General features: G+C 37.5%; 1 protein-coding gene across 6 annotated transcripts in view; it reads left to right on the forward strand.

Moving 5' to 3' along the window:
* The window catches only part of LOC106054873 (poly(rC)-binding protein 3-like), a 370,092-nt gene that overhangs the window by 208,167 nt on the left and 140,419 nt on the right, over positions 1-21,506 (forward strand). For 2 of the 6 annotated variants that reach the window (XM_056003493.1, XM_056003508.1), the window contains exon 1: positions 11,336-11,898. The exons of the other annotated variants lie outside the window; for them this stretch is intronic. The gene's annotated coding sequence lies outside the window, so the exon portion shown is untranslated. Of the gene's footprint in view, positions 1-11,335; positions 11,899-21,506 lie in introns of those variants that run through there. 6 annotated transcript variants of the gene reach the window in all.

The following is a 21,506-nucleotide window of genomic DNA, read 5'->3' on the forward strand; positions in this document are numbered from 1 at the left end:
ATATCATCCACACTACGATGTCTAGTATTTTCTTCACATCATATCATCCACACTATGATGTCTAGTATTTTCTTCACATCATATCATCCACACAACGATGTCTAGTATTTTCTTCACATCATATCATCCACACTATGATGTCTAGTATTTTCTTCACATCACATCATCCACACTATGATGTCTAGTATTTTCTTCACATCATATCATCCACACTACGATGTCTAGTATTTTCTTCACATCATATCATCCACACTACGATGTCTAGTATTTTCTTCACATCATATCATCCACACAACGATGTCTAGTATTTTCTTCACATCATATCATCCACACAACGATGTCTAGTATTTTCTTCACATCATATCATCCACACAACGATGTCTAGTATTTTCTTCACATCATATCATCCACACTACGATGTCTAGTATTTTCTTCACATCATATCATCCACACAACGATGTCTAGTATTTTCTTCACATCATATCATCCACACAACGATGTCTAGTATTTTCTTCATATCATATCATCCACACAACGATGTCTAGTATTTTTTTCACATCATATCATCCACACAACGATGTCTAGTATTTTCTTCACATCATATCATCCACACAACGATGTCTAGTATTTTCTTCACATCATATCATCCACACAACGATGTCTAGTATTTTCTTCACATCATATCATCCACACAACGATGTCTAGTATTTTCTTCACATCATATCATCCACACAACGATGTCTAGTATTTTCTTCACATCATATCATCCACACAACGATGTCTAGTATTTTCTTCACATCATATCATCCACACAACGATGTCTAGTATTTTCTTCACATCATATCATCCACACAACGATGTCTAGTATTTTCTTCACATCATATCATCCACACAACGATGTCTAGTATTTTCTTCACATCACATCATCCACACTACGATGTCTAGTATTTTCTTCACATCACATCATCCACACTACGATGTCTAGTATTTTCTTCACATCATATCATCCACACAACGATGTCTAGTATTTTCTTCACATCATATCATCCACACTACGATGTCTGGTATTTTCTTCACATCACATCATCCACACTACGATGTCTAGTATTTTCTTCACATCACATCATCCACACAACGATGTCTAGTATTTTCTTCACATCATATCATCCACACAACGATGTCTAGTATTTTCTTCACATCATATCATCCACACAACGATGTCTAGTATTTTCTTCACATCACATCATCCACACTACGATGTCTAGTATTTTCTTCACATCACATCATCCACACTACGATGTCTAGTATTTTCTTCACATCATATCATCCACACAACGATGTCTAGTATTTTCTTCACATCACATCATCCACACAACGATGTCTAGTATTTTCTTCACATCAAATCATCCACACTACGATGTCTAATATTTTCTTCACATCATATCATCCACACTACGATGTCTAGTATTTTCTTCACATCATATCATCCACACAACGATGTCTAGTATTTTCTTCACATCATATCATCCACACAACGATGTCTAGTATTTTCTTCACATCATATCATCCACACAACGATGTCTAGTATTTTCTTCACATCATATCATCCACACTACGATGTCTAGTATTTTTCTTCACATCACATCATCCACACTACAATGTGTATTTCTACAATATTAGTTGAAGCGTCACTTTAGAGCTATTTTTAAGTCTGAATGAAACAATTCCTCAGAATGTAACATTAGGTTACTTCGAAACAAACTTTAAAAAATCTTTTTTTTTTTTTTTTTAACATCGAACTCATGATGTCAAAAGGTTTTTGTTTTCTTCTTTTGAACTAGATGATTGTATATTCACCAAGCACTGTTTCCGGTATTTAAAACAAAAAAAAAATACAAATTCAGGGTATCTATTGTGCATTATCTTGCTATTACAAACTTTTGTTCCAAAACGAAGTCTTCTATTCATTGAATGGAGTCCAGCGACTGGTACTACTCTCCTGGCTACGCTCATGCAATGGGTGACTTTAGTTTGCTTTACATTTTATAGTGAAAAGGGAAGTTTTATCGCCGAAACCATCTGTTGGGGAGTGTTACACTAAATAACTCTCTGGAAGTTTTTTTTTAAACAAACTCAAAACATCCATTAGCTTCGCTCATAGAACTTGGTGATTGTAATTTACATTAGAATAATATTGAAGAAGGTTTTTTAAATCTCAAATCTAGCTGTAGGGGAGTAAGCTGAAAACTATCTGGAGAGGTTTTTACTTAAAGCCCTCTGGAGTGGGTTTTTTTTAACACAAAGCCCCTCTTTGCTACTCTCATAGAATCTGGTGACTTTTGTATGCTTTAGTCTTATATTGAAGAGTGGGGTTTTATCGAAACAAAAATTTTGGAGGGGTTTTAAGCTCATGGAATTTGGTGATTGTCGTTTGCATTTTTTGTTTGATAGAGTAGGAGGTTTTAATTTAGCTTCCTTGGTGGAAGGCTGACACGTTATCCACTGAGCTAGTACTGTTTCATTATAAAACACAATTAATAAATTTCGACTGATTGATAAAATAATTGTTTAGTTTTTTGTTAGCGGCCCCCGAAAGGGGAAAAGACGCTAACAGTTTTGTGTGAAATGTCTGTCCGTCTGTACGACCGTCCCGTTTAGATCTCGTAAACTAGAAAAGATAGTGAAAATCCGACATCATAATATTTTAGTCCATTCAAAGTTCTGATGCAACGGCTTCTTTTTTCTTTTCTAAAAGAGAAAAGTCTAATTTTTAAAATCACTTATGGAAGCAGTTTTTTCATAAAAATACACCACTTTTACAACTATTCAATATTAATAGTAACAAACTCTGGAGCTCTTTGGTAGGGGAGAGAGCAGTTTGCCATATTTTTAACACATTTATGCAAACGGTTTTTGATTTTTTTTTCGAAAAAAAATTATTTTTTTTTTACATTTGTATTGCTAAGTTAAGTAAGTTCTGTCATACTAACTACTACATTTACACGAAAAGAAAAATGTTTTTTTTTAAGAGAAAAAATTTATATAGTATGTTTATAAGTTGGACCAAATTTAAAACATCAATTAATAAGTAATTTTTCATATTATCTCATGAACTTGAATGTCTGTAACACCATAGAGGTATAGAACACTTAACTAAAGGAAATGTTTTTTGGTTGTTTTTTATTTAACGAAATGTTTGTGTGTGTGTGTGTGTTTTGTTTGTTTTTTGAGGAATTAGAGATTGACCATTTACAAAGCAATTAGATCAATTAGATATTCATTATAAGACATCAGTTAGACCAGGTTCACATTTCACATTCACTTTCACCTATCCTTTGGTTTACTGGACCGCTGGGGCACCACACAAGATCTGTCAACCTTCTTTCTCCATTCTTCTCTGTCATTTGTCTTTGATCGAATTTAATTCTGATGTTCTTTCTGAAAATACTGATACCTGCCTTTTTAGATGCCTGTGTGGACCACTTCGGGGGCCGATTTTGAGTTTGTGTTTCCACACAAACTGTCTTTGTAACCTTGTTTTACTTTCGAAATAGATCTCTTAAACCATAGATAACAAAACTTTGAAAGTCACCCTAGATAGGCCTACATATCTTTCGACATAGATCAAATAAGATCTTTCAAAAAAAATAGATTTCAGATTTTTGATTCATGTGTTGCTAGAGAAATGAAAAATTGTGCAAAGTTTTAAACTTGATCCGAGAATGGGAAGTGTCCAAAACTTGTACTAGACAGAATGAGTTCAGAAACTACTCAAATCATCTTCTAGGTGAATGTAGCAGAACTAAAGGACGTCATTGAGAAATGAATCAAGCATTTAAAAAGAAGAGTGTCAAACGCTTAGCTACGAACCGAAAGGTCATAGGTTCGAATCTTGATAACGACTGGGAATTTGAATTCGTGATTTTCGTGAGGCCACTCAACTCTAATCGGTACCTGACATTAATTGGGGAAAGTAAGGACGGTCTGGAATGAGCACTACGCTTTATTAATTTCATTGCAGAGCTTTAAAACTAAAGAATATGACATATCTTTAACATGTCCACTGCAGTGCCATCTATAGGTATAACGTAACGTGTATTTAGATAGATAGATAGATAGATAGATAGATAGATAGATAGATAGATATAATATAGGCATATATATATATATTAATAAAGGCATATATATATATATTAATAAAGGCATATATATATATATTAATAAAGGCATATATATATATACATGACTTGTCTATTCTCTCCCTTGGACAAGACAACTTGAAGAGTGCATCTGTTATCCTCTGCAAGATCAAGGTTGTTCAAATACAGGCAAAGTTCAGCCATCACCTTGCAATAAGTCAAAGTTCTAGACGCATAACAATAGAACATTCATTTACCTCTTTTACATTCACACACAGACACACACACACAGACACTTCCTTCTCGCGGCATGGAGGTGATAGAACACATTTAATGCCTGTAGAGTGATTGCCCTTTTCAATTTCTAGACTAAGGATTATGTTTTCAAGAAGCTAAGATTAGAGAGAGCGGCACATGCTGGCTGGAACATTCTAAACAAGGGAAGGCGGGAAACATGCTGGAAATAAATACTCGGAAGGGAAGGGGGACCATTGTCTCTGGGTGTGAGAGCTGTTTGCTGTGTGCCTGGAGAGAGTTAACGGTGTATCGAAATGCAGAAACTGTAAACTGTCAGGTCAATTAATTGTGTCAATTTTTTGGAGGCGTATACAGACCACGTGCATTGTATTGAGTCCACGTGTTAGGATTGGAGGTGACTTGGTACAAAATGTGGACAGCTGACAGCATTTCTTGACCAATTTTACAGACTAAATACAGACTATCAAAATAGAAATGATTTAATAAAAAGATTCGGGTCCTCTATCTGGCACATATTTGAAACTGTAGTAGGGCATGTACTCAGGACATTGTCCATCAAACATGTCTAGTAGTAGCCGCATGTACTCAGGACATTGTCCATCAAACATGTCTAGTAGTAGCCGCATGTACTCAGGACATTGTCCATCAAACATGTCTAGTAGTAGCCGCATGTACTCAGGACATTGTCCATCAAACATGACTAGTAGTAGCCGCATGTACTCAGGACATTGTCCATCAAACATGTCTAGTAGTAGCCGCATGTACTCAGGACATTGTCCATCAAACATGTCTAGTAGTAGCCGCATGTACTCAGGACATTGTCCATCAAACATGACTAGTAGTAGCCGCATGTACTCAGGACATTGTCCATCAAACATGTCTAGTAGTAGCCGCATGTACTCAGGACATTGTCCATCAAACATGTCTAGTAGTAGCCGCATGTACTCAGGACATTGTCCATCAAACATGTCTAGTAGTAGCCGCATGTACTCAGGACATTGTCCATCAAACATGACTAGTAGTAGCCGCATGTACTCAGGACATTGTCCATCAAACATGTCTAGTAGTAGCCGCATGTACTCAGGACATTGTCCATCAAACATGTCTAGTAGTAGCCGCATGTACTCAGGACATTGTCCATCAAACATGACTAGTAGTAGCCGCATGTACTCAGGACAATGTCCATCAAACATGTCTAGTAGTAGCCGCATGTACTCAGGACATTGTCCATCAAACATGTCTAGTAGTAGCCGCATGTACTCAGGACATTGTCCATCAAACATGTCTAGTAGTAGCCGCATGTACTCAGGACATTGTCCATCAAACAATACTAGTAGTAGCCGCATGTACTCAGGACATTGTCCATCAAACATGACTAGTAGTAGCCGCATGTACTCAGGACATTGTCCATCAAACATGACTAGTAGTAGCCGCATGTACTCAGGACATTGTCCATCAAACATGACTAGTTTTCATCTGAGCCGACGACTTCTTTTTGATAGTCAGCAAGTTGAAAAGAAACGTCTTCAGTTTTTATCCACAGAACTTGTATTTCTATGACTATCGTTTTATTCAGAGACCTTATAATTCTACGTCTATTGTTATTTCACAGTCCATTAGTTCTGCTTTTCATAAGGAAGTGTAACTATAACTTTGTTCATTTCATAACAGGCCACAGTTTTTGGTGAAGACAAAAACGAAAAGGTTACCAATTAGTTGCGAGAGAGAAACATTTCATTGAACTTTTCGTGTTCTGTCACCTCCTTCGAACAGAGGAGATCAATTCGAACCTGAATTATATAAACCTTATTCGTTAGGTCCAAAAACTGTGCTTGGTATTGAAATAAAAAATAATTTTTAAACTACCTCGAGATGAAAAGATATTTATTGTTCATAGGATAACTCCTATCTTGAAACACAATAACTCCACTCAATAGAAGCCAGACATTCTTTAATAGAATAACAAAATTATTTGATCTTTTAATATAGTGTCTTCTTTACTGAACACCTATATATGTCAGTGGGTGTTCCTTGACTGAACACCTATATGTCAGTAGTGCGTTCCTTGACTGTACAAATACGCTGTCTCTTTGTTTAGAGACAGGACCACGTACCATAACTGTAAGATGTTCCGCGTACTATATATCTTCTCTATATATATTATTCTCTTCTTCCCTTAAGAGCTTTGTCAAGAAGTAAAGGAAAGATCACTCTGCGGATAGTCCACGACAAAACAAGAGGGGTTGGAGAACACGTAGTCACAACATAGCAGGGCAGGACCGGTGCAATATCACTCTATTTTTTTTATATTTCTACCTCACGTTAAAAAATAAAGGGGGGGGGGAGTAATCTACTTTGTAGTAACTATCAAAGCGACAGAGCACGCTCAAGAGTTTGGACACAATTGAAAGATCACTCTTTTATTTAAAAAAAGAGACAATTTTCGTCTGTATATTTCAGGAGATTGGTATGAGTTTTCAAAAGATTTTAATAATTTCCGGATATTTCCAGGACTTTTTCGTATATTTTGCAATTTCAGGGAATCTGTTATAAGTTATAAAATGGTTTAATTTAATAATTTATACACCTAAAATTAGCGCGGGACCGAGAGAGGTACAGGGCCCACTGCGGTCGCATAGGTTGCAGTGGCTTAAGGTTGGCCCTGTAAAATAGAGGCGTATGCTACGCCGCCGGTTGACTAGTATACCATATTTTCCTAAGTGTAAATCTATGTATGGATTGCTTCATTTTGTTTGTGTATATGATCTTTTTTTTCACGTCTGTACAACCAGAAATATGAATTGCACGTTCTGGCAACAACAAAAAAAACAAAAAAAAAAAACAACACCCTAATGACACACACACACACACTTGTCTTTATGATTTTATAGGATCTTTTTATATCTACATTTTACTGTTTCTGTATGTGAATTATGTCCCTTTGTTTCTTGACTGTACAACTATCCCATGTTCTTTGTTTCTTGACTGTACAACTATCCCATGTTCTTTGTTTCTTGACTGTACAACTAGACCATGTTCTTTGTTTCTTGACTGTACAACTAGACCATGTTCTTTGTTTCTTGACTGTACAACTAGACCATGTTCTTTGTTTCTTGACTGTACAACTAGACCATGTTCTTTGTTTCTTGACTGTACAACTATCCCATGTTCTTTGTTTCTTGACTGTACAACTAGACCATGTTCTTTGTTTCTTGACTGTACAACTAGACCATGTTCTTTGTTTCTTGACTGTACAACTAGACCATGTTCTTTGTTTCTTGACTGTACAACTAGACCATGTTCTTTGTTTCTTGACTGTACAACTAGACCATGTTCTTTGTTTCTTGACTGTACAACTAGACCATGTTCTTTGTTTCTTGACTGTACAACTAGACCATGTTCTTTGTTTCTTGACTGTACAACTAGACCATGTTCTTTGTTTCTTGACTGTACAACTAGACCATGTTCTTTGTTTCTTGACTGTACAACTAGACCATGTTCTTTGTTTCTTGACTGTACAACTAGACCATGTTCTTTGTTTCTTGACTGTACAACTAGACCATGTTCTTTGTTTCTTGACTGTACAACTAGACCATGTTCTTTGTTTCTTGACTGTACAACTAGACCATGTTCTTTGTTTCTTGACTGTACAACTAGACCATGTTCTTTGTTTCTTGACTGTACAACTAGACCATGTTCTTTGTTTCTTGACTGTACAACTAGACCATGTTCTTTGTTTCTTGACTGTACAACTAGACCATGTTCTTTGTTTCTTGACTGTACAACTAGACCATGTTCTTTGTTTCTTGACTGTACAACTAGACCATGTTCTTTGTTTCTTGACTGTACAACTAGACCATGTTCTTTGTTTCTTGACTGTACAACTAGACCATGTTCTTTGTTTCTTGACTGTACAACTAGACCATGTTCTTTGTTTCTTGACTGTACAACTAGACCATGTTCTTTGTTTCTTGACTGTACAACTAGACCATGTTCTTTGTTTCTTGACTGTACAACTAGACCATGTTCTTTGTTTCTTGACTGTACAACTAGACCATGTTCTTTGTTTCTTGACTGTACAACTAGACCATGTTCTTTGTTTCTTGACTGTACAACTAGACCATGTTCTTTGTTTCTTGACTGTACAACTAGACCATGTTCTTTGTTTCTCTGGTCAATCCTTATTTTGATTCGCCTTTCTTGCCTTTTTTGTTTCCCCCCCCCCCTCTCTCTCTCTCTCTCTCTCTCTCTCTCTCCCCTCTGATATTTTGTTCCGAGTTTTCTCCCCTTACTTCTTTCACCGGTTCCTTCCCTTGCTTTTGTAAACAAGTGTAAGTGTAGCCTTAGACGACCCCTGACCTTTAACCCTTAAGAGTCTGGCCTGGGCTGACGTATAACCAGATCTGAGAGTTAGACCCCCTCCCCCACCCCATGCACCTTGTAACCACCAATCTCTTACCACCCCCCACCCCCCTTTTGTATTTTTTTTACTTATCTCCAGGGTTAATTGAACTCATCAACTGTCATGTTTCTTGTTCTAATCTTTCCAGACTTTTGGAATGTTGTGTTTTTTTGTTGTTGTTGATTAAGAAGCAAGCTGTAATATGTGATGGTAAATAGTGGTCAACGATTTGTAAAGTATTTGATCGCTGTCGAATTTCTTTATAGTTAATTGACTAGTTCAACTATCAAAATAAAACTGAAATGAAACACCAAAAGTTTACTGCTTACATAGGGACTACTTACCTAGACTTAGCTGCTTACATAGGGGCTACTTACCTAGACTTTACTGCTTACATAGGGACTACTTACCTAGACTTAGCTGCTTACATAGGGGCTACTTACCTAGACTTTACTGCTTACATAGGGACTACTTACCTAGACTTTACTGCTTACATAGGGACTACTTACCTACACCTAGACTTTACTGCTTACATAGGGACTACTTACCTAGACTTTACTGCTTACATAGGGACTACTTACCTACACCTAGACTTTACTGCTTACATAGGGACTACTTACCTACACCTAGACTTTACTGCTTACATAGGGACTACTTACCTAGACTTAGCTGCTTACATACGGACTACTTACCTACACCTAGACTTTACTGCTTACATAGGGACTACTTACCTAGACTTAGCTGCTTACATACGGACTACTTACCTACACCTAGACTTTACTGCTTACATAGGGACTACTTACCTAGACTTAGCTGCTTACATAGGGGCTACTTACCTACACCTAGACTTTACTGCTTACATAGGGACTACTTACCTAGACTTAGCTGCTTACATAGGGGCTACTTACCTACACCTAGACTTAGCTGCTTACATAGGGGCTACTTACCTACACCTAGACTTAGCTGCTTACGCAGGGAATACTTACATACACCTAGACTTAGCTGCTTACATAGGGACTACTTACCTACACCTAGACTTATCTGCTTACATAGGGACTACTTACCTAGACCTAGCTGCTTACATAGGGGCTAATTACCTACACCTAGACTTAGCTGCTTACACAGGGACTACACACCTACACCTAGACTTAGCTGCTTACACAGGGACTACATACCTACACCTAGACTTAGCTGCTTACATAGGGACTACTTACCTACGCCAAGAGTTTACTGCTTATATAGGGACTGCTTACCTACACCAAGAGTTTACTGCTTACATAGAGACTACTTACCTACACCAAGAGTTTACTGCTTACATAGGGACTGCTTACCTACACCAAGAGTTTACTGCTTACATAGAGACTACCTAGCCAATGTCTTACATCTCTAAGAACTGCAATGCTTTTAGACATCTCCAGTAAAAGTAAAAGAGTTATGGAGGTCTAGCCTACACTGAATGACAAACCGAGTTAAGTGTCCGTTTAGTGACGTCAGTTTCAATCTTTATAACCAATCATTTACCTGAGACATTTTAGACAAAACTAGGTCAGTTTACTGGACAGATACACCTTCCTTTTTAGCCACAATAAAAGAATTCTATGTAAAAGAAAACTGTGGAAACAGTAAGTGTATATTGAAACGAAAAATTACCGGGGAACATTCGGCAATGAAATCATTAGTAGACGGTTTTCCCTGCGTGATATTACTTTCAATTTTATTGTTTCACTGAAGGAGACAGATTCCTACAAAGCCTTCAAGTAAATTAATGACACTTTCAAAGAAACACTTTGTTTACAAAACAAATCAATAAATCTTGTCATTTTAAAAAAAGTCAGTTCAGCTTATAGCTCTGCATCTTTCACATTGAATCTGTTGGTTTTGTTTTTTGTGTGTGAGTTGAATTAGTTAAACTGTTCATTGGGTCTTCTTATAGTTGTAGAGGTGTCTATGGTAGGCCCAATAGGATTGGAAAAAAAAAAACAACAGCTTGATACACTTTATCATATATGTGAGTCTTAACGATGAATCATAAAACAGAGTAGAGCATCTAGACATTACCGACCGCAATTTGAGTTTTAGGACCTTCTAATACTGTCACGTTTAAGTAATGTTAAGTTATTTTTCTAACTAATTCAGACATCAAATCATATTATCTCCAGAGAGAGTCCAGAGTTTTAGAAGTTCATTCGATGAACTATTTCAGTTTCTTCCTGGCCTCAATTTCATCTAACTAATTAAATATCACACAATCTAGTAGAAACAGTCCGAAACTAAATGACGTAAAGCCAACAACCTGTCCCCTACTGACATTATGACGTGAAGTCTTGGACTAACCATTAGCTCTTCTGCTGATATTAACAAACCGACATTCCATTAAATCTTCTTTATTTCCCACGTGTGCATTGGTGGTCGGGTTGGTAGCGGGGTAGAACATGGGGCGCAGACACCCTACCCCCCCCCTTGTTGTTGGCCCATGCGTGTCTGCGGTGCCCCAACGTTCTGTGTGTGAGCGGGCTCCCCGAGCATGACTCCAGTTTCTAACACACACGTGCCAGAGTTCCTTCCCTCGTGCCTGTCTTCCACCTTTCCTTTCTTCCATCCATCCCCCCGACTTTTTACCTAGACAGTTTGATGTGAGTTTCAGAAAGTGTACCGATTCCAGCCTCCACCGTTAGAGAGTTTACTTGTCAAGGAAAGGGAAATCTGAATTTGTTTTTTACTTCAATTCAACAAAGCCGTTACAGAATTATCCTTCTTGGACAATTATTGAAACTTGGTAGAAAGTAACTCGTTTTTTGAAAGGCGATCAAGCGTTGACCTGAGGGAAAGTAATCGTACTACAACCTTATCCATAAGTTCTCATGTATTAGTTTTTGAATCCCAGGCGGTTTACAGCTTTATGGTTTTATACTATACCTATTAAGTATCAAGTGTCACAGTAACATTGCATTTGAAGACCGGTGATACATAATGTTACACATTGAAGTCTTAGTTCAATAGTATTTAAACATGAGTCTCACTGAACTCTCTATATTGAGTGGTGCTATCAATTTTCTGAATTGAAGTCGGATATTTGTCAAGATCTTCTGTGTAACAAGGGTAAGTAAATCTAGCGAGTTTTTTAAATACTAGTTCTCTCCCCTGAAAAATGTAGGCTTTTATTCTTTCCCTTTGCTGTTTCTGTGTGTGCGAATGTGTTTGTATGTATGTGTTTAAGTGTGTTTGCTTTAAAACACTTGTCAGAAAATGAAGACGAAACTTCTTGTTTATACAAACACATTTTATGTAGCTTCATGATTTCATTATTTGATGCTGTTCATTCAAAACTGATCGCATCGTTGAATGTATCTTAGTGGTGAATGGCTTTTCTGGAAGAATCAAGTCCAGAACAAGAATTTATTAAATAGAAACCACACTGTCAACAGCTTTGTCTGCGGAGTTATCACAAAATATGTAGGTCACTGCTGGTTTGGAACGGTGTTCTTCTATATCCCCATCCTGACTGGATGAATTTTATTTTCTTAATATTTTATTTTTAATTTTAGTCTAGAAACGTGCACAAAACGAGTGAAGCTTTCAGTGATGTTGAAACATTGAACTAATGTAGCTCTCAGAGATGTTCAGACATTAAACTAATGTAGCTCTCAGAGGTGTTCAGACATTAAACTAATGTAGCTCTCAGAGGTGTTCAGACATTAAACTTATGTAGCTCTCAGAGATGTTCAGACATTAAACTAATGTAGCTCTCAGATATGTTCAGACATTAAACTAATGTAGCTCTCAGAGGTGTTCAGACATTAAACTAATGTAGCTCTCAGAGATGTTCAGACATTAAACTAATGTAGCTCTCAGAGATGTTCAGACATTAAACTAATGTAGCTCTCAGAGGTGTTCAGACATTAAACTAATGTAGCTCTCAGAGATGTTCAGACATTAAACTAATGTAGCTCTCAGAGGTGTTCAGACATTAAACTAATGTAGCTCTCAGAGATGTTCAGACATTAAACTAATGTAGCTCTCAGAGATGTTCAGACATTAAACTAATGTAGCTCTCAGAGATGTTCAGACATTAAACTAATGTAGCTCTCAGAGATGTTCAGACATTAAACTAATGTAGCTCTCAGAGGTGTTCAGACATTAAACTAATGTAGCTCTCAGAGGTGTTCAGACATTAAACTAATGTAGCTCTCAGAGATGTTCAGACATTAAACTAATGTAGCTCTCAGAGGTGTTCAGACATTAAACTAATGTAGCTCTCAGAGATGTTCAGACATTAAACTAATGTAGCTCTCAGAGATGTTCAATGGTAAGACTGGACTGTATTGATCATAACGATGTGGAGACAATACAATTCTGAATGTTGTTTTGTTCTTGATATGTTGCGCTTTTGCTTTGTTCCAATTGTACTTTGTTCATAAAATTAAGGTGACATTTCTACCTTCCAACACTGGCTACTGTAAAGATCTTTGTGACAACCCCCCTCCCCAACCCAAATAAAAAAATTAATATCACTATATTTATGGCCATGATAAATAAAATATGTTTCAATTTATCCTTACACATGCTATTACATTACGTTACATACCCTACATCTATACATTGCACACATTACATACAATTACATTACATACAATTACATTACATACAATTACATTACATACAATTACATTAAATACAATTACATTACATACAATTACATTACATACAATTACATTAAATACAATTACATTACATACAATTACATTACATACAATTACATTAAATACAATTACATTACATACAATTACATTACATACAATTACATTACATACAATTACATTAAATACAATTACATTACATTCAATTACATTACATACAATTACATTAAATACAATTACATTACATACAATTACATTACATACAATTACATTACATACAATTACATTACATACAATTACAAAAGAAACAATGTTGCATCTTTTCCTCATTGTCTAAAGAAATGTAAATTCACACATATAAGCCCACACTTAAACATAGACACACATATCCGACACACAGACTTACCTCACATAAACATAGACACACATATCCGACACACAGACTTACCTCACATAAACATAGACACACATATCCGACACACAGACTTACCTCACATAAACATAGACACACATATCCGACACACAGACTTACCTCACATAAACATAGACACACATATCCGACACACAGACTTACCTCACATAAACATAGACACACATATCCGACACACAGACTTACCTCACATAAACATAGACACACATATCCGACACACAGACTTACCTCACATAAACATAGACACACATATCCGACACACAGACTTACCTCACATAAACATAGACACACATATCCGACACACAGACTTACCTCACATAAACATAGACACACATATCCGACACACAGACTTACCTCACATAAACATAGACACACATATCCGACACACCGACTTACCTCACATAAACATAGACACACATATCCGACACACAGACTTACCTCACATAAACATAGACACACATATCCGACACACAGACTTACCTCACATAAACATAGACACATATCCGACACACAGACTTACCTCACATAAACATAGACACACATATCCGACACACAGACTTACCTCACATAAACATAGACACACATATCCGACACACAGACTTACCTCACATAAACATAGACACACATATCCGACACACAGACTTACCTCACATAAACATAGACTCACACAAATATGTTCTGATGAAAGAAATTATTCTTCTACATTAAATACTTCACTTTAGCAGACAGCTTTAAAAAAAGATCATTTCGCCCATTCTAATAAAATAAAATATTAGCTTAAAGTACTCTGAAAGACACAAAGATAAAGGCACATTCCTCGTCCCATATGCTAGGACAAATTTGTACAAATACTCCTTCTTCCCTAGTGCTATTAGAGCATGGAATGGGTTGCCTGAGATAGCCAGGAAAACCAGTGACTTGGCAGAATTTAAGTCATTGGTTAATATGCATGACTAAATGCATGACGCGTAGGACGTAATCATCTTCTTTTTTGAAGTAACGTCTGTATTATATAAGATAAGATAAGTATAAGTTTAACTGGAAAGATTTCATTCAAAAAAAAACAACAACCAACAACTTGAAATCTGCACAAGATAACTCTTACTCCATAAATAATCGCACACTTTTGGGATATTGGCAGACATAAAAGATTCTGCATTCAACGTGTTTGCATATTGGCAGAATGCTACTGATTACAGAAACTGTTGAATTGACTGTGAACCGGAGCTTAGTGACGGAAATGGTTTTGTTTCAAATCTTTAGTGTATCTTGGTTCGAGTTTATCCTCATACATATCAATGGATAGTAGGTCTTGGTGAAATATATAAGTTACAAAAAACATGGTCAGGAGATAAAGAGTGTAAACTACCGAGTTGTCATTGTAGACAGACATTTCCCTTGAGATGTTTCCACATCACTTCATCTTTGTTAATTCTCCGACACAAACTATGCCCGTAGAATGCCAACTAATAGGCTCCACACAAACTCTGCCCTTAGCATGTCAACTAATAGACTTCACACAAACTCTGCCCGTAGCATGTCAACTAATATGCTCCACACAAACTCTGCCCGTAGCATGCCAACTAATATGCTCCACACAAACTCTGCCTGCAGCATGCAGACTAATAAGCTCCACACAAACTCTGCCCGTAGCATGCAGACAAATAGGCTCCACACAAACTCTGCCCGTAGCATGCCAACTAATAGGCTCCACACAAACTCTGCCCGTAGCATGCAGACAAATAGGCTCCACACAAACTCTGCCCGTAGCATTCCAACTAATAGGCTCCACACAAACTCTGCCCGTAGCATGCAGGCAAATAGGCTCCACACAAACTCTGCCCGTAGCATGCAGACAAATAGCTCCACACTATCTCTGCCCGTAGACAAATAGGCTCCACACAAACTCTGCCCGTAGACAAATAGGCTCCACACTATCTCTGCCCGTAGCATGCAGACAAATAGGCTCCACACTATCTCTGCCCGTAGACAAATAGGCTTTACACAAACTCTGCCCGTAGCATGCAGACAAATAGGCTCCACACAAACTCTGCCCGTAGAATGCAGACAAATAGGCTCCACAATATCTCTGCCGGTAGACAAATAGGCTCCACTGAAACTCTGCCCGTAGACAAATAGGCTCCACACAATCTCTGCCCGTAGCATGCAGACAAATAGGCTCCACACAAACTCTGCCCGTAGACAAATAGGCTCCACACAAACTCTGCCCGTAGAATGCAGACAAATAGGCTCCACAATATCTCTGCCGGTAGACAAATAGGCTCCACTGAAACTCTGCCCGTAGACAAATAGGCTCCACACAATCTCTGCCCGTAGCATGCAGACAAATAGGCTCCACACAAACTCTGCCCGTAGACAAATAGGCTCCACACAATCTCTGCCCGTAGCATGCAGACAAATAGGCTCCGCACTATCTCTGCCCGTAGACAAATAGGCTCCACACTATCTCTGCCCGTAGACAAATAGGCTCCACACAAACTCTGCCCGTAGACAAATAAGCTCCACACAAACTCTGCCCGTAGCATGCAGACAAATAGGCTTCACACTATCTCTGCCCGTAGCATGCAGACAAATAGGCTCCACACTCTCTCTGCCCGTAGACAAATAGACTCCACACAAACTCTGCTCGTAGACAAATAGGCTCCACACAAACTCTGCCCGTAGACAAATAGGCTCCACACAAACTCTGCCCGTAGACAAATAGGCTCCACACAAACTCAGCACGTAGACAAATAGGCTCCACAAAAACTTTGCACGTAGACAAATAGGTTCCACAGAAACTCTGCACGTAGACAAATAGGCTCCACACAAACTCTGCACGTAGACAAATAGGCTCCACACAAACTCTGCCCGTAGACAAATAGGCTCCACACAAACTCTGCCCGTAGACAAATAGGCTCCACACAAACTCAGCACGTAGACAAATAGGCTCCACAAAAACTTTGCACGTAGACAAATAGGTTCCACAGAAACTCTGCACGTAGACAAATAGGCTCCACACAAACTCTGCACGTAGACAAATAAGCTCCACACAATTTCGGCCTGTAACATCTCTGTTCAGTCTAAATATTTTTAAAGTTTTGTTGTTGCAATTCAAGTAAACATTTTTGAGAAAAAAAAAGTATTTATACTGTCTGTCTGTCTGTACGACTCTGGCATTAAAATATTGAAAAAATATATAGCGTAGTTTAAACTCCGAGTTTCCTGTCGCCTGTGCTCTCTTTTGTTTTTTTAATTGAAGTTTGGTTAGTTATATTTTAATAAAAGTAAGAAAAGAACAACTGTATGTATCGTACAATCTTAATTAGACTCCCTCGGATAACGGCTTTGTCTGCATGACATGTGGAGAAATATACAGGTCACAACTGGGTCTGCGTAGTCATTTGCGCTCTTTCATCTTCGGACTCAAAGACTTTGTCATTTCACACTTAGTGGATGTTCTTACAAACTTTCTACCAAGAGAAATATTGAACAGATGGGGTAATACTAAATGTGTACTACTAAGTATGTACCCAAACATTGGCAAACATTTTGTATTTCTATCATAGTGTCATTTAATTATCTATTTAGTGGTCATTTTATAGTCACTGCATCGAATGGCTTAATAGTGTTAGTTACTGTCCATATATCTGTGATTTACCCGCAAATGCATTATATCAATATTGTAGGACCCAATCTTTCATGGGAAAAGTCATGCTTTGGACTTGTTGAAATAGTCTTTATATTTGTTTGAAATACTTGAAATAGTCTTTATATTTGTTTGAAATACTTGAAATAGTCTTTATATTTGTTTGAAATACTTGAAATAGTCTTTATATTTGTTTGAAATACTTGAAATAGTCTTTATATTTGTTTGAAATACTTGAAATAGTCTTTATATTTGTTTGAAATACTTGAAATAGTCTTTATATTTGTTTGAAATACTTGAAATAGTCTTTATGGTGTATATATTTTTGTTGGACTAGTGACTAGTCTACAGAGCTGAACTCTATATAGTTGTGCTCTTCACTACTTAGTCATCTCGTTGTGGATTGGTTGCTTTTATTTGACTGAATGAAACATATTGATGAATGGTAATAATTTCGTATTCTGTCTGGTCAAACGTAATATTTATTTATGAAGCTGGTGACCAATATTTTGTTTCATTTCTTCTGTTGATCTTACCTACCTTAGCTTTGAGTCAGGATGGACAGGGACCTAACCGCAAAGAATCTGATTGGCTGACACAGATGTGCTCAGAATACAACCGTTCTAATTGGATGTAGATTCTTATTAGGTGCAAAATATTATAATTAACTCATCACAAAATGTTTTTGTTCGGGAACATATAGTTGAATGTGCTTTCACCTAGTAAACTAATGTGCTCTCACCCAGTAATCACGCCTATGTGTGCTCTGACCCAGTAATCACGCAAAAGTGTGTTCTGACCCAGTAATCACGCCTAAGTGTGCTCTGACCCAGTAATCACGCCAAAGTGTGTTCTGACCCAGTAATCACGCATAAGTGTGTTCTGACCTAGTAATCACGCCTATGTTCTGGCCCAGTAATCAGGCCTGTGTTCTGACCTACTTCTTGGTGTATCAGTTTCAGAACAAGTGTACACCACTACAATAAAGCAAGGAAGGTAAAAAAAAACTGTACATAGCAAGTGATTTCAAAGTGAACTTGGCGAGCCATGTGGCGAGGGGTCTACTTACAAACAATGGTAGGATGGAACCAGCACAGACATCCTCCAGGTCTCAGATACACGGGAATACTACCTACTCACTGATTGTGTGTGTGTGTGTTTGGGGAAAGAGGTAATGCAGATCCGAGGATAAAAAATGTAATCGCTTTAAAAAAAAAAACGAAACAGTTAAAAACCCAAGGAAACAAAACAAAACAGGTTGTTGTTTTTTATCCACAACACTGGTTGTAAGGAAGTTATGAATGGGTTACTGTTTGGTCACGTGTTGTCTTTTTTGAAACTGATGTACTGCTATGCGATGTTCAAGGTCAGGTAGAAAAGTGCTGTAACTTGGCTATATTTTATCTACTACATTCTTTTGATGTTCAACTGAATGAAACAACAAACACATTTGAGTGTTGAGCACATTTGCTCTACAAACATTTGAGTGTTGAGCACATTTGCTCTACAAACATTTTAGCGTTGAGCACATTTGCTCTACAAACATTTGAGTGTTGAGCACATTTGCTCTACAAACATTTTAGTGTTGAGCACATTTGCTCTACAAACATTTTAGCGTTGAGCACATTTGCTCTACAAACATTTTAGCGTTGAGCACATTTGCTCTACAAACATTTTAGCGTTGAGCACATTTGCTCTACAAACATTTTAGTGTTGAGCACATTTGCTCTACAAACATTTGAGTGTTGAGCACATTTGCTCTACAAACATTTTAGTGTTGAGCACATTTGCTCTACAAACATTTGGTTTATCTATCTGGTTCATACCTGAATTACAGAATATATCGGTTTGAATATAAATGTTATTTAGGTAACAAGCAAAAATATAAAAATTACTATTAAAAAAAACAAAGCTTATATTAAATGTAATTCTATCAATTAGTTTAGATCAGTCATGTAATAAATTTGCCATATATCATAACTAACAATAATAAATCCTTGCGATTAGAAATATTTTTACAAATTTGTTTTATTTAGCGCAATTTCATGCTTTTAGCTTTCTCGGTGCGCTATGAATCAATCACTTGTTTGGAGCTATTGGGAAAATGGTGAGGGAGAAGGGGGGGGGTATCTGAGTGATGGTTACCGTGATCGCTTTTTAAAAGTATTGTATTTTTAAAACGTTGTACGACTGAATTCGAACTCGAGGGCTTAAGCCAATACGGTAGCCACTGTGCTAGTGTATTGCTTATGAAAATAGAAGTAATGTTTACAATTATTATTTTACTTATTATTTGTTACTGCCTTTCTGCTGGACGTTCGGTATATCTCGATGGTCTCGAGTTCAAACCCTGCCGCTGAATCCTCCGTCGTCCTACGGGAGAGTAGATTCCCTTCAATTAACTCTGAAGGAACATCCGAAACATGTAAATAAAAAGTATACAACATTTGTACCTTAATTATTATCAGTGATTAGTTATTCTAAGGAAACAAATACCTTGTCAACCCCAGTGTCCAGTAAGGAAACAAATACCTTGTCATCCCCAGTGTCTGTCCCTTAAGAAAACAAATACCTTGTCATCCCCAATGTCTGTCCCTTAAGAAAACAAATACCTTGTCATCCCCATTGTCCACTAAGAAAACAAATACCTTGTTATCCACATTGTCCACTAAGAAAACAAATACCTTGTCATCCCCATTGTCCCCTAAGAAAACAAATACCTTGTCATCCCCAGTGTCCACTAAGAAAACAAATACCTTGTCATCCCCAGTGTCCACTAAGAAAACAAATACCTTGTCATCCCCAGTGTCCCCTAAGAAAACAAATACCTTGTCATCCCCAATGTCTGTCCCCTAAGAAAACAAATACCTTGTCATCCCCATTGTCCCCTAAGAAAACAAATACCTTGTCATCCCCATTGTCCCCTAAGAAAACAAATACCTTGTCATCCCCAGTGTCCACTAAGAAAACAAATACCTTGTTATCCCCATTGTCCACTAAGAAAACAAATACCTTGTCATCCCCAGTGTCTGTCCCTAAGAAAACAAATACCTTGTCATCCCCAGTGTCTGTCCCCTAAGAAAACAAATACCTTGTCATCACCAGTGTCTGTCCCCTAAGAAAACATATACCTTGTCATCCCCATTGTCCCCTAAGAAAACAAATACCTTGTCATCCCCAGTGTCTGTCCCTAAGAAAAGAAATACCTTGTCATCCCCAGTGTCTGTCCCTAAGAAAAGAAATACCTTGTCATCCCCAGTGTCTGTCCCCTAAGAAAACAAATACCTTGTCATCACCAGTGTCTGTCCCCTAAGAAAACATATACCTTGTCATCCCCATTGTCCACTAAGAAAACAAATACCTTGTCATCCCCAGTGTCTGTCCCCTAAGAAAACAAATACCTTGTCATCACCATTGTCTGTCCCCTAAGAAAACAAATACCTTGTCATCCCCAGTGTCTGTTCCCTAAGAAAACAAATACCTTGTCATCCCCAGTGTCTGTCCCCTAAGAAAACAAATACCTTGTCATCCCCATTGTCTGTCCCCTAAGAAAACAAATACCTTGTCATCCCCAGTGTCTGTCCCCTAAGAAAACAAATACCTTGTCATCCCCATTGTCTGTCCCCTAAGAAAACAAATACCTTGTCATCCCCAATGTCTGTCCCCTAAGAAAACAAATACCTTGTCATCCCCAGTGTCTGTCCACTAAGAAAACAAATACCTTGTCATCCCCAGTGTCTGTCCCCTAAGAAAACAAATACCTTGTCATCCCCATTGTCTGTCCCCTAAGAAAACAAATACCTTGTCATCCCCAATGTCTGTCCCCTAAGAAAACAAATACCTTGTCATCCCCATTGTCTGTCCCCTAAGAAAACAAATACCTTGTCATCCCCAGTGTCTGTCCACTAAGAAAACAAATACCTTGTCATCCCCATTGTCCCCTAAGAAAACAAATACCTTGTCATCCCCATTGTCCCCTAAGAAAACAAAT

The sequence above is a fragment of the Biomphalaria glabrata genome, chromosome 11 (assembly GCF_947242115.1).
Source record: "Biomphalaria glabrata chromosome 11, xgBioGlab47.1, whole genome shotgun sequence".
Taxonomy (NCBI): domain Eukaryota; kingdom Metazoa; phylum Mollusca; class Gastropoda; family Planorbidae; genus Biomphalaria; species Biomphalaria glabrata.